Source organism: Cavia porcellus, unplaced genomic scaffold, assembly GCF_034190915.1.
Source record: "Cavia porcellus strain 051 isolate PalLab524CR breed Dunkin Hartley unplaced genomic scaffold, mCavPor4.1 scaffold_45, whole genome shotgun sequence".
Taxonomy (NCBI): domain Eukaryota; kingdom Metazoa; phylum Chordata; class Mammalia; order Rodentia; family Caviidae; genus Cavia; species Cavia porcellus.
This window is the reverse complement of record NW_026947528.1, coordinates 4,829,612-4,843,350: the sequence shown is the minus strand read 5'-3', so window position 1 is coordinate 4,843,350 and position 13,739 is coordinate 4,829,612.

Here is a 13,739-nt window from a genome sequence, read left to right as displayed (position 1 = left end):
CCACTACTGGTCTATAGGTAGCTTCTGTGCTTCAGACTTTAGGAATATGCCTCTCTTTGTTTTGGCTCCCCTTGTTCAGGTGTCCATTTCTATTGTGATAAGCTCCAAGGCCCCAGGCAAGGGGGTGGCTGCCCTTCCTCTGGTGTGTCCTTGGATGATTACAGCCCAGGTGAACAGGGTTCAAATATATTGGATCCTGTGCATTTGAAGAGGAAATGAGTAAAGATTCATGAGTTAATGTGGACATGCCAGGGAATTGAGGGGCCATGATAGAGACAAAACTTCAGGCCATGGGCTGAAGGCTGAGGCTTCTGTACCTCTAGCTTCTTGAATAGTGGGCCTGCTGAGCAATTGTGGGCTCTCAAATGTAATTTGATGGGTTTTGTTTTAATTTATTTTCTTTTTTGCTTTGGTTTTTTACATGGAAGGAACAGTACCATGGTTTGATGAAGCTGGAGTGTCTTACCTAAGAGAAATTTGAAAAAAGGGGCAATTCAACAACCAAGAATTTCTGAAATGCCCTTGGCGTTTTAAAAACAGTGACATAAACTTCAGCGGGTCAAGTCCATGTCTCTTTACAAAAGATTTTACCTCCTATTTCATAGGATTTACTGTTTCTTTGAAAGGTCAACCTGCACTGAAATAAAGATAATCCCTCCTTTCCTCATTGGGCTTGAAACCACATCCTTTGTTACTTATATTTTCTTATGCAGAAACACTTGGAAGTGAATACAGCAAGAGTTTCCCATTGGTGGAAATTCCACAGAGACACATGAAGTAATACTGCACAACTTCAAGTGAAGTGCACTGTCCCTTGACAATGGCAAGTCTGGGCAAACCTCTAGTAACTGAAAATCTTAGAAAGTCTGAAAGTGAGTGAATGAAAATGGGCCTCTCCACATTTGGACAGGGCCTCTCCTGAAGCACACATTTGTGGAAAAAGTAATTATGAGAGACGAATGAACTCCCAAAACGGAATGGAAATTTTCTTGTTTAGGCCTGGAACGCTATGGCCTGGAGCCCTGTGGTTCTAACTGGATGAGCAAAGTGTGAGCAGAGATCAAAGTAAAACACACACCATGTAGGGAACTCGATATTTAACCAGGTGTCCAGAGTAGTGGCAAAGTGTACTTGTGTCAATTTGCTCAAATCCTGTCTTCACAAGAAAGTAAATTCCAGCATGACCAGTGACTAGAGGAGGACACATTTCAAAGGACTTGTAAAAAGTCCAACACTGAATTTAGCCCAACACTGAATTTAGATGAAAAGTAGCAGATCCTTTTTGTCTTTCAAGTTTTAATAGGAGAAAATTATAACATGTAATAGCTGTTATATTCATAACTTCAGAGCTTTTGGAGAGGTCTAAATCACTATGAGTGAGATCTTCCCTGACTCACAAGGTTCAAAATAGTAAAACAAACAATTTGAAAAACCAATCAACCAATTAAATACAAATACTAAGCCCAAAGAGTTTCACTGGTTTTAAAACCACTTATGGAATGCACAACTATTGAAGAGGCTTACTCTGCATTCTGCTTTACTCAGGCCCTGTACATGAGCAAGTGTGAAAGCAAAATTCAAAATGTTATGTGAAGTGACCATTTCATTGTTGAAACCATGACCCAAAAGACATTTTCTCTTTTGAAACTTCATACATTATCCATATATGTTCTCAAAGGGAAGGAATACACAGGATTTAGGCTGAATTTTTTTCAGTATTTTGTGTTCCACCAGATTTATTTGAAGATCTCCTGTCCTGCATCCACCGCCCAATGCAGAAGGACACACATAGGACAACCAACATGAGAAGTTCACTTCTACAGCCTGAATATATCATCATGAGAATATAATTTTCTTTTCATCATCAAAGATTTTTACATCAGGTTAACCAGCTCTCTTGCTTTCCCATGTTTTTCCCTGGTTTTTGTACCTTGAAATGGGTGTGCACTCTTTTCAGGCTTGATCTCCATCTTCCCCCACATTTCCAAACATATTCATCTGGGAAACATGTAAAGATCTTATTCGGGGCTTGTTTCATTGTTTTCAAATATCTGCCCTTGAAATTCAACTTCCACCACTGTCTCTCATATCCAAAGCTATGTGCTTGCAGAGGATTTCTGCTGAGAAATTTCACAGAAAGCTCTTATACTGCAGGTGAATGATGCCAGCAAGTCTTGACTGAATAGCTTAGGGAACAGTACTCAGCCAAATGACAGACATGACAAGGGAAAAGCGTATGCTCAATGATAGGACATGGCAGAGATCATCTGCCAGGCCCTGGCATATTTCATATCCCATTGAAAGTACATTCATGTGTAGATTGGCAAGCATTTCCATCCACAAATTCTGAGCAGTGAAGCCTTCAGAGAGAATATTGTGGCACACCAGGCCAAGAATATTCATCCTATTTAAATCTTGAACTACAAGGTCCTCTGTGCCACTGAGGTCTCCATGGCAACGCCCAGCATTGTGACTCAGGTCTCCTACTGCACACTTGTGTCCTAGAGCCTAAAGTCCAGCTAACAATGGTGCTCAGCCAATCACAGCCCAGTGTGGTTTCCTGGCAACCACAAGCTTGTGGATTTCTGTGACCTGTTTCAGCCCAACTCTGCAGCTTTCCACCTCATACAACCACAGCCATTCCAATCATGCAGTATTTGATTAGCCTCTCTATGTTGCCTCAGAATTTTTTTTACAGTTGTAGTGATCAAGAAAATTTGACATATTTTGAGAAGTGGAGGGAAGTAATTGAAAGACCTTTTGGTCTGTCTGTGGTCGATGGTTTCCAAACTTGACTACCCCAGTCTTTTAAATTTTCAAACCTAGAGCCTAAAATCCACCTCACAGTGATGTTCAGCCAGTCTCAGCCCAGTGTGGTTGCCTGGCAACCACAAGCCTGTGGGTTTCTGTGAACAGTTTCAGCCCAACTCTGCAGCTTTCCACCTCATACAACCACAGCCATTCCAATCATGCAGTATTTGATTAACCTCTCTAAGTTGACTCAGAATTTTCTTTGAAGTTGTGGTGATCAAGCAAATTTGACATATTTTGACAAGTGGAGGGAAGTAGTTGGCTCTGTCTTTAGCTCTGCTGGTGGTACATGGGGTCCAAACTTGACTAGCCCAGTCTATTCAATTTTCAAACTTAGAAAGCCAAATGTTTCAGGGGAGGAAAGAAAATGCCACAATGATTTGGGTTCTGCCAAGTTTCTGGTGGCTTGGGAAGCAAACCTGCAAACCATACATGCAGTCTCTGCTGGATTACTGCCACCATGGTAGTATCAGTTAGCACTAAAAGCCAGCAACCAGAAGATGAGTCCCAAAATGAAAGTGAATCCTTGCAGTGCATGAATATTTGGAGTGCCTGCTTCAACTATCCAGCTTCCTCCGGGTTCACTTGTCTGCAATCGCTATTTCAAGGAGGTCTGCAGCCATTCCAGCATAACCCTGAACACTAAACATGAGGTAGTAGCTCAATACCTAAACCAACATAATGCTAGATAGCTTATCACCAGCAGGTTTTCCCAGAATTCAATTGTAACATGGTGAAAGGGAAACCCTTAGAAAAGGGATGCAAATGCCCCTTTCCCTAAAAATCCCAGGTATTTTCTCATGGCATGGAATATTTAGACTCCACAACTCATGTAGTGAACCCAGGGACCTGGACCAAGTGTGTCTAGTTTTCTGTTGTCCTCTTTTTGGAAACAGCATCTTATGTAGTTGTTGAAAGAGGCCTTGAGATAAATTCGTAGCCCAAGATGGACTGGAACTCCCAAGGATCCATCCACCTCAGCCCCCAGATTGCTGGGATTATAGGCATGAGCGGCCATGCCAAGCATGTGCACAGAGATTCTTACATAATTTGTGAAATCCCACTACTGGTCTATAGGTAGCTTCTGTGCTTCAGACTTTAGAAATATGCCTCTCTTTGTTTTGGCTCCCCTTGTTCAGGTGTCCATTTCTATTGTGATAAGCTCCAAGGCCCCAGGCAAGGGGGTGGCTGCCCTTCCTCTGGTGTGTCCTTGGATGATTACAGCCCAGGTGAACAGGGTTCAAATATATTGGATCCTGTGCATTTGAAGAGGAAATGAATAAAGATTCATGAATTAATGTGGACATGCCAGGGAATTGAGGGGCCATGATAGAGACAAAATTTCAGGCCATGGGCTGAAGGCTGAGGCTTCTGTACCTCTAGCTTCTTGAATAGTGGGCCTGCTGAGAAATTGTGGACTCTCAAATGTAATTTGATGGGTTTTGTTTTAATTTATTTTCTTTTTTGCTTTGGTTTTTTACATGGAAGGAACAGTACCATGGTTTTACGAAGCTGGAGTGTCTTACCTAAGACATATTTGAAAAAAGGGGCACTTAAGTAGCCAAGAATTTCTGAAATGCCCTTGGGGTTTTAAAAACAGTGACATAAACTTCAGCGGGTCAAGTCCATGTCTCTTTACAAAAGATTTTACCTCCTATTTCATAGGAATTACTGTTTCTTTGAAAGGTCAACCTGCACTGAAATAAAGATAATCTCTCCTTTCCTGATTGGGCTTGAAACCACATCCTTTGTTACTTATATTTTCTTATGCAGAAACACTTGGAGATGAATACACCAAGAGTTTCCCATTGGTGGAAATTCCACGGAGACACATGAAGTAATACTGCACAACTTCAAGTGAAGTGCACTGTCCCTTGACAATGGCAAGTCTGGGCAAATCTTTAGTAACTGAAAATCTTAGAAAGTCTGAAAGTGAGTGAATGAAAATGGGCCTCTCCACATTTGGACAGGGCCTCTCCTGAAGCACACATTTGTGGAAAAAGTAATTATGAGAGACGAATGAACTCCCAAAACGGAATGGAAATTTTCTTGTTTAGGCCTGGAACGCTATGGCCTGGAGCCCTGTGGTTCTAACTGGATGAGCAAAGTGTGAGCAGAGATCAAAGTAAAACACACACCATTTAGGGAACTCGATATTTAACCAGGTGTCCAGAGTAGTGGCAAACTGTACTTGTGTCAATTTGCTCAAATCCTGTCTTCACAAGAAAGTAAATTCCAGCATGACCAGTGACTAGAGGAGGACACATTTCAAAGGACTTGTAAAAAGTCCAACACTGAATTTAGCCTAACACTGAATTTAGATGAAAAGTAGCAGAGTCTTTTTGTCTTTCCAGTTTTAATAGGAGAAACTTATAACATGTAATAGCTGTTACATGAATAACTTCAGAACTTTTGGAGAGGTCTAAATCACTATGAGTGAGGGCTTCCCTGACTCACAAAGTTAAAAATATAAAACAAACAATTTGAAAAACCAATCAACCAATTAAATACAAACACTAAGTCCGAAGGGTTTCACTGGTTTTAAAACCACTTATGGAATGCACAACTATTGAAGAGGCTTACTCTGCATTCTGCTTTACTCAGGCCCGGTACATGAGCAAGTGTGAAAGCAAAATTCAAAATGTTATGTGAAGTGACCATTTCATTGTTGAAACCATGACCCAAAAGACATTTGCTCTTTTGAAACTTCATACATTATCCATATATGTTCTCAAAGGGAAGGAATACACAGGATTTAGGCTGAATTTTTTTTTCAGTATTTTGTGTTCCACCAGATTTATTTGAAGATCTCCTGTCCTGCATCCACCGCCCAATGAAGAAGGCCACACATAGGAGAACCAACATGAGAAGTTCACTTCTACAGCCTGATTATATCATCATGAGAATATAATTTTCCTTTCATCATCAAAGGTTTTTAAATCAGATTAACCAGCTCTCTTGCTTTCCCATGTTTTTCCCTGGTTTTTGTACCTTGAAATGGGTGTGCACTCTTTTCAGGCTTGATCTCCATCTTCCCCCGTATTTCCAAACATATTCATCTGGGAAACATGTAAAGATCTTATTCGGGGCTTGTTTCATTGTTTTCAAATATCTGCCCTTGAAATTCAACTTCCACCACTGTCTCTCATATCCAAAGCTATGTGCTTGCAGAGGATTTCTGCTGAGAAATTTCACAGAAAGCTCTTATACTGCAGGTGAATGATGCCAGAAGTCTTGACTGAATAGCTTAGGGAACAGTACTCAGCCAAATGACAGACATGACAAGGGAAAAGCGTATGCTCAATGATAGGACATGGCAGAGATCATCTGCCAAGCCCTGGCATATTTCATATCCCATTGAAAGTACATCCATGTGTAGATTGGCAAGCATTTCCATCCACAAATTCTGAGCAGTGAAGCCTTCAGAGAGAATATTGTGGCACACCAGGCCAAGAATATTCATCCTATTTAAAACTTGCCCTACAAGGTCCTCTGTGCCACAGAGGTCTCCATGGCAACGCCCAGCATTGTGACTCAGGTCTCCTACTGCACACTTGTGTCCTAGAGCCTAAAGTCCAGCTAACAATGGTGCTCAGCCAATTGCAGCCCAGTGTGGTTTCCTGGCAACCACAAGCTTGTGGATTTCTGTGAACTGTTTCAGCCCAACTCTGCAGCTTTCCACCTCATACAACCACAGCCATTCCAATCATGCAGTATTTGATTAACCTCTCTAAGTTGCCTCAGAATTTTCTTTGAAGTTGTGGTGATCAAGCAAATTTGACATATTTTGACAAGTGGAGGGAAGTAATTGGCTCTGTCTTTAGCTCTGTTGGTGGTACATGGGGTCCAAACTTGACTAGCCCAGTCTATTCAATTTTCAAACTTACAAAGCCAAATGTTTCAGGGGAGGAAAGAAAATGCCACAATGATTTGGGTTCTGCCAAGTTTCTGGTGGCTTGGGAAGCAAACCTGCAAACCATACATGCAGTCTCTGCTGGATTACTGCCACCATGGTAGTATCAGTTAGCACTAAAAGCCAGCAACCAGAAGATGAGTCCCAAAATGAAAGTGAATCCTTGCAGTGCATGAATATTTGGAGTGCCTGCTTCAACTATCCAGCTTTTTAAGGGTTCACTTGTCTGCAATCGCTATTTCAAGGAGGTCTGTAGCCATTCCAGCATAACCTGAACACTAAACATGAGGTACTAGCTCAATACCTAAACCAACATAATGCTAGATAGCTTATCACCAGCAGGTTTTCTCAGAATTCAAATGTAACATGGTGAAAGGGAAACCCTTAGAAAAGGGATGCAAATGCCCCTTTCCCTAAAAATCCCAGGTATTTTCTCATGGCATGGAATATTTAGACTCCACAACTCATGTAGTGAACCCAGGGACATGGACCAAGTGTGTCTAGTTTTCTGTTGTCCTCTTCTTGGAAACAGCATCTTATGTAGTTGTTGAAAGAGGCCTTGAGATAAATTCGTAGCCCAAGATGGACTGGAACTCCCAAGGATCCATCCACCTCAGCCCCCAGATTGCTGGGATTATAGGCATGAGCGGCCATGCCAAGCATGTGCACAGAGATTCTTACATAATTTGTGAAATCCCACTACTGGTCTATAGGTAGCTTCTGTGCTTCAGACTTTAGGAATATGCCTCTCTTTGTTTTGGCTCCCCTTGTTCAGGTGTCCATTTCTATTGTGATAAGCTCCAAGGCCCCAGGCAAGGGGGTGGCTGCCCTTCCTCTGGTGTGTCCTTGGATGATTACAGCCCAGGTGAACAGGGTTCAAATATTTTGGATCCTGTGCATTTGAAGAGGAAATGAGTAAAGATTCATGAGTTAATGTGGACATGCCAGGGAATTGAGGGGCCATGATAGAGACAAAACTTCAGGCCATGGGCTGAAGGCTGAGGCTTCTGTACCTCTAGCTTCTTGAATAGTGGGCCTGCTGAGCAATTGTGGGCTCTCAAATGTAATTTGATGGGTTTTGTTTTAATTTATTTTCTTTTTTGCTTTGGTTTTTTACATGGAAGGAACAGTACCATGGTTTGATGAAGCTGGAGTGTCTTACCTAAGAGAAATTTGAAAAAAGGGGCAATTCAACAACAAAGAATTTCTGAAATGCCCTTGGCGTTTTAAAAACAGTGACATAAACTTCAGCGGGTCAAGTCCATGTCTCTTTACAAAAGATTTTACCTCCTATTTCATAGGATTTACTGTTTCTTTGAAAGGTCAACCTGCACTGAAATAAAGATAATCCCTCCTTTCCTCATTGGGCTTGAAACCACATCCTTTGTTACTTATATTTTCTTATGCAGAAACACTTGGAAGTGAATACAGCAAGAGTTTCCCATTGGTGGAAATTCCACAGAGACACATGAAGTAATACTGCACAACTTCAAGTGAAGTGCACTGTCCCTTGACAATGGCAAGTCTGGGCAAACCTCTAGTAACTGAAAATCTTAGAAAGTCTGAAAGTGAGTGAATGAAAATGGGCCTCTCCACATTTGGACAGGGCCTCTCCTGAAGCACACATTTGTGGAAAAAGTAATTATGAGAGACGAATGAACTCCCAAAACGGAATGGAAATTTTCTTGTTTAGGCCTGGAACGCTATGGCCTGGAGCCCTGTGGTTCTAACTGGATGAGCAAAGTGTGAGCAGAGATCAAAGTAAAACACACACCATGTAGGGAACTCGATATTTAACCAGGTGTCCAGAGTAGTGGCAAAGTGTACTTGTGTCAATTTGCTCAAATCCTGTCTTCACAAGAAAGTAAATTCCAGCATGACCAGTGACTAGAGGAGGACACATTTCAAAGGACTTGTAAAAAGTCCAACACTGAATTTAGCCCAACACTGAATTTAGATGAAAAGTAGCAGATCCTTTTTGTCTTTCAAGTTTTAATAGGAGAAACTTATAACATGTAATAGCTGTTATATTCATAACTTCAGAGCTTTTGGAGAGGTCTAAATCACTATGAGTGAGATCTTCCCTGACTCACAAGGTTCAAAATAGTAAAACAAACAATTTGAAAAACCAATCAACCAATTAAATACAAATACTAAGCCCAAAGAGTTTCACTGGTTTTAAAACCACTTATGGAATGCACAACTATTGAAGAGGCTTACTCTGCATTCTGCTTTACTCAGGCCCTGTACATGAGCAAGTGTGAAAGCAAAATTCAAAATGTTATGTGAAGTGACCATTTCATTGTTGAAACCATGACCCAAAAGACATTTTCTCTTTTGAAACTTCATACATTATCCATATATGTTCTCAAAGGGAAGGAATACACAGGATTTAGGCTGAATTTTTTTCAGTATTTTGTGTTCCACCAGATTTATTTGAAGATCTCCTGTCCTGCATCCACCGCCCAATGCAGAAGGACACACATAGGACAACCAACATGAGAAGTTCACTTCTACAGCCTGAATATATCATCATGAGAATATAATTTTCCTTTCATCATCAAAGATTTTTACATCAGGTTAACCAGCTCTCTTGCTTTCCCATGTTTTTCCCTGGTTTTTGTACCTTGAAATGGGTGTGCACTCTTTTCAGGCTTGATCTCCATCTTCCCCCACATTTCCAAACATATTCATCTGGGAAACATGTAAAGATCTTATTCGGGGCTTGTTTCATTGTTTTCAAATATCTGCCCTTGAAATTCAACTTCCACCACTGTCTCTCATATCCAAAGCTATGTGCTTGCAGAGGATTTCTGCTGAGAAATTTCACAGAAAGCTCTTATACTGCAGGTGAATGATGCCAGCAAGTCTTGACTGAATAGCTTAGGGAACAGTACTCAGCCAAATGACAGACATGACAAGGGAAAAGCGTATGCTCAATGATAGGACATGGCAGAGATCATCTGCCAGGCCCTGGCATATTTCATATCCCATTGAAAGTACATTCATGTGTAGATTGGCAAGCATTTCCATCCACAAATTCTGAGCAGTGAAGCCTTCAGAGAGAATATTGTGGCACACCAGGCCAAGAATATTCATCCTATTTAAATCTTGAACTACAAGGTCCTCTGTGCCACTGAGGTCTCCATGGCAACGCCCAGCATTGTGACTCAGGTCTCCTACTGCACACTTGTGTCCTAGAGCCTAAAGTCCAGCTAACAATGGTGCTCAGCCAATCACAGCCCAGTGTGGTTTCCTGGCAACCACAAGCTTGTGGATTTCTGTGACCTGTTTCAGCCCAACTCTGCAGCTTTCCACCTCATACAACCACAGCCATTCCAATCATGCAGTATTTGATTAGCCTCTCTATGTTGCCTCAGAATTTTTTTTACAGTTGTATTGATCAAGAAAATTTGACATATTTTGAGAAGTGGAGGGAAGTAATTGAAAGACCTTTTGGTCTGTCTGTGGTCGATGGTTTCCAAACTTGACTACCCCAGTCTTTTAAATTTTCAAACCTAGAGCCTAAAATCCACCTCACAGTGATGTTCAGCCAGTCTCAGCCCAGTGTGGTTGCCTGGCAACCACAAGCCTGTGGGTTTCTGTGAACAGTTTCAGCCCAACTCTGCAGCTTTCCACCTCATACAACCACAGCCATTCCAATCATGCAGTATTTGATTAACCTCTCTAAGTTGACTCAGAATTTTCTTTGAAGTTGTGGTGATCAAGCAAATTTGACATATTTTGACAAGTGGAGGGAAGTAGTTGGCTCTGTCTTTAGCTCTGTTGGTGGTACATGGGGTCCAAACTTGACTAGCCCAGTCTATTCAATTTTCAAACTTACAAAGCCAAATGTTTCAGGGGAGGAAAGAAAATGCCACAATGATTTGGGTTCTGCCAAGTTTCTGGTGGCTTGGGAAGCAAACCTGCAAACCATACATGCAGTCTCTGCTGGATTACTGCCACCATGGTAGTATCAGTTAGCACTAAAAGCCAGCAACCAGAAGATGAGTCCCAAAATGAAAGTGAATCCTTGCAGTGCATGAATATTTGGAGTGCCTGCTTCAACTATCCAGCTTCCTCCGGGTTCACTTGTCTGCAATCGCTATTTCAAGGAGGTCTGCAGCCATTCCAGCATAACCCTGAACACTAAACATGAGGTAGGAGCTCAATACCTAAACCAACATAATGCTAGATAGCTTATCACCAGCAGGTTTTCCCAGAATTCAATTGTAACATGGTGAAAGGGAAACCCTTAGAAAAGGGATGCAAATGCCCCTTTCCCTAAAAATCCCAGGTATTTTCTCATGGCATGGAATATTTAGACTCCACAACTCATGTAGTGAACCCAGGGACCTGGACCAAGTGTGTCTAGTTTTCTGTTGTCCTCTTTTTGGAAACAGCATCTTATGTAGTTGTTGAAAGAGGCCTTGAGATAAATTCGTAGCCCAAGATGGACTGGAACTCCCAAGGATCCATCCACCTCAGCCCCCAGATTGCTGGGATTATAGGCATGAGCGGCCATGCCAAGCATGTGCACAGAGATTCTTACATAATTTGTGAAATCCCACTACTGGTCTATAGGTAGCTTCTGTGCTTCAGACTTTAGAAATATGCCTCTCTTTGTTTTGGCTCCCCTTGTTCAGGTGTCCATTTCTATTGTGATAAGCTCCAAGGCCCCAGGCAAGGGGGTGGCTGCCCTTCCTCTGGTGTGTCCTTGGATGATTACAGCCCAGGTGAACAGGGTTCAAATATATTGGATCCTGTGCATTTGAAGAGGAAATGAGTAAAGATTCATGAATTAATGTGGACATGCCAGGGAATTGAGGGGCCATGATAGAGACAAAATTTCAGGCCATGGGCTGAAGGCTGAGGCTTCTGTACCTCTAGCTTCTTGAATAGTGGGCCTGCTGAGAAATTGTGGACTCTCAAATGTAATTTGATGGGTTTTGTTTTAATTTATTTTCTTTTTTGCTTTGGTTTTTTACATGGAAGGAACAGTACCATGGTTTTACGAAGCTGGAGTGTCTTACCTAAGACATATTTGAAAAAAGGGGCACTTAAGTAGCCAAGAATTTCTGAAATGCCCTTGGGGTTTTAAAAACAGTGACATAAACTTCAGCGGGTCAAGTCCATGTCTCTTTACAAAAGATTTTACCTCCTATTTCATAGGAATTACTGTTTCTTTGAAAGGTCAACCTGCACTGAAATAAAGATAATCTCTCCTTTCCTGATTGGGCTTGAAACCACATCCTTTGTTACTTATATTTTCTTATGCAGAAACACTTGGAGATGAATACACCAAGAGTTTCCCATTGGTGGAAATTCCACGGAGACACATGAAGTAATACTGCACAACTTCAAGTGAAGTGCACTGTCCCTTGACAATGGCAAGTCTGGGCAAATCTTTAGTAACTGAAAATCTTAGAAAGTCTGAAAGTGAGTGAATGAAAATGGGCCTCTCCACATTTGGACAGGGCCTCTCCTGAAGCACACATTTGTGGAAAAAGTAATTATGAGAGACGAATGAACTCCCAAAACGGAATGGAAATTTTCTTGTTTAGGCCTGGAACGCTATGGCCTGGAGCCCTGTGGTTCTAACTGGATGAGCAAAGTGTGGGCAGAGATCAAAGTAAAACACACACAATTTAGGGAACTCGATATTTAACCAGGCGTCCAGAGTAGTGGCAAACTGTACTTGTGTCAATTCGCTCAAATCCTGTCTTCACAAGAAAGTAAATTCCAGCACGACCAGTGACTTGAGGAGGACACATTTCAAAGGACTTGTAAAAAGTCCAACACTGAATTTAGCCCAACACTGAATTTATATGAAAAGTAGCAGAGTCTGTTTGTCTTTCAAGTTTTAATAGGAGAAACTTATATCATGTAATAGCTGTTACATGAATAACTTCAGAGCTTTTGGAGAGGTCTGAATCTCTATGAGTGAGCGCTTCCCTGACTCACAAAGTTCAAAATAGTAAAACAAACAATTTGAAAAACCAGTCAACCAATAAAATACAAACACTAAGTCCAAAGGGGTTCCCTGGTTTTAAAACCACTTATGGAATGCACAACTACTGAACAGGCTTACTCTGCATTCTGCTTTACTCAGGCCCGGTACATGAGCAAGTGTGAAAGCAAAATTCAAAATGTTATGTGAAGTGACCATTTCATTGTTGAAACCATGACCCAAAAGACATTTTCTCTTTTGAAACTTCATACATTATCCATATATGTTCTCAAAGGGAAGGAATACACAGGATTTAGGCTGAATTTTTTTTTCAGTATTTTGTGTTCCACCAGATTTATTTGAAGATCTCCTGTCCTGCATCCACCGCCCAATGCAGAAGGCCACACATAGGACAACCAACATGAGAAGTTCACTTCTACAGCCTGAATATATCATCATGAGAATATAATTTTCCTTTCATCATCAAAGGTTTTTACATCAGATTAACCAGCTCTCTTGCTTTCCCATGTTTTTCCCTGGTTTTTGTACCTTGAAATGGGTGTGCACTCTTCTCAGGCTTGATCTCCATCTTCCCCCGTATTTCCAAACATATTCATCTGGGAAACATGTAAAGATCTTATTCGGGGCTTGTTTCATTGTTTTCAAATATCTGCCATTGAAATTCAACTTCCACCACTGTCTCTCATATCCAAAGCTATGTGCTTGCAGAGGATTTCTGCTGAGAAATTTCACAGAAAGCTCTTATACTGCAGGTGAATGATGCCAGCAAGTCTTGACTGAATAGCTTAGGGAACAGTACTCAGCCAAATGACAGACATGACAAGGGAAAAGCGTATGCTCACTGATAGGACATGGCAGAGATCATCTGTCAGGCCCTGGCATATTTCATATCCCATTGAAAGTACATCCATGTGTAGATTGGCAAGCATTTCCATCCACAAATTCTGAGCAGTGAAGCCTTCAGAGAGAATATTGTAGCACACCAGGCCAAGGATATTCAACCTATTTAAATCTTGAACTACAAGGTCCTCTGTGCCACTGAGG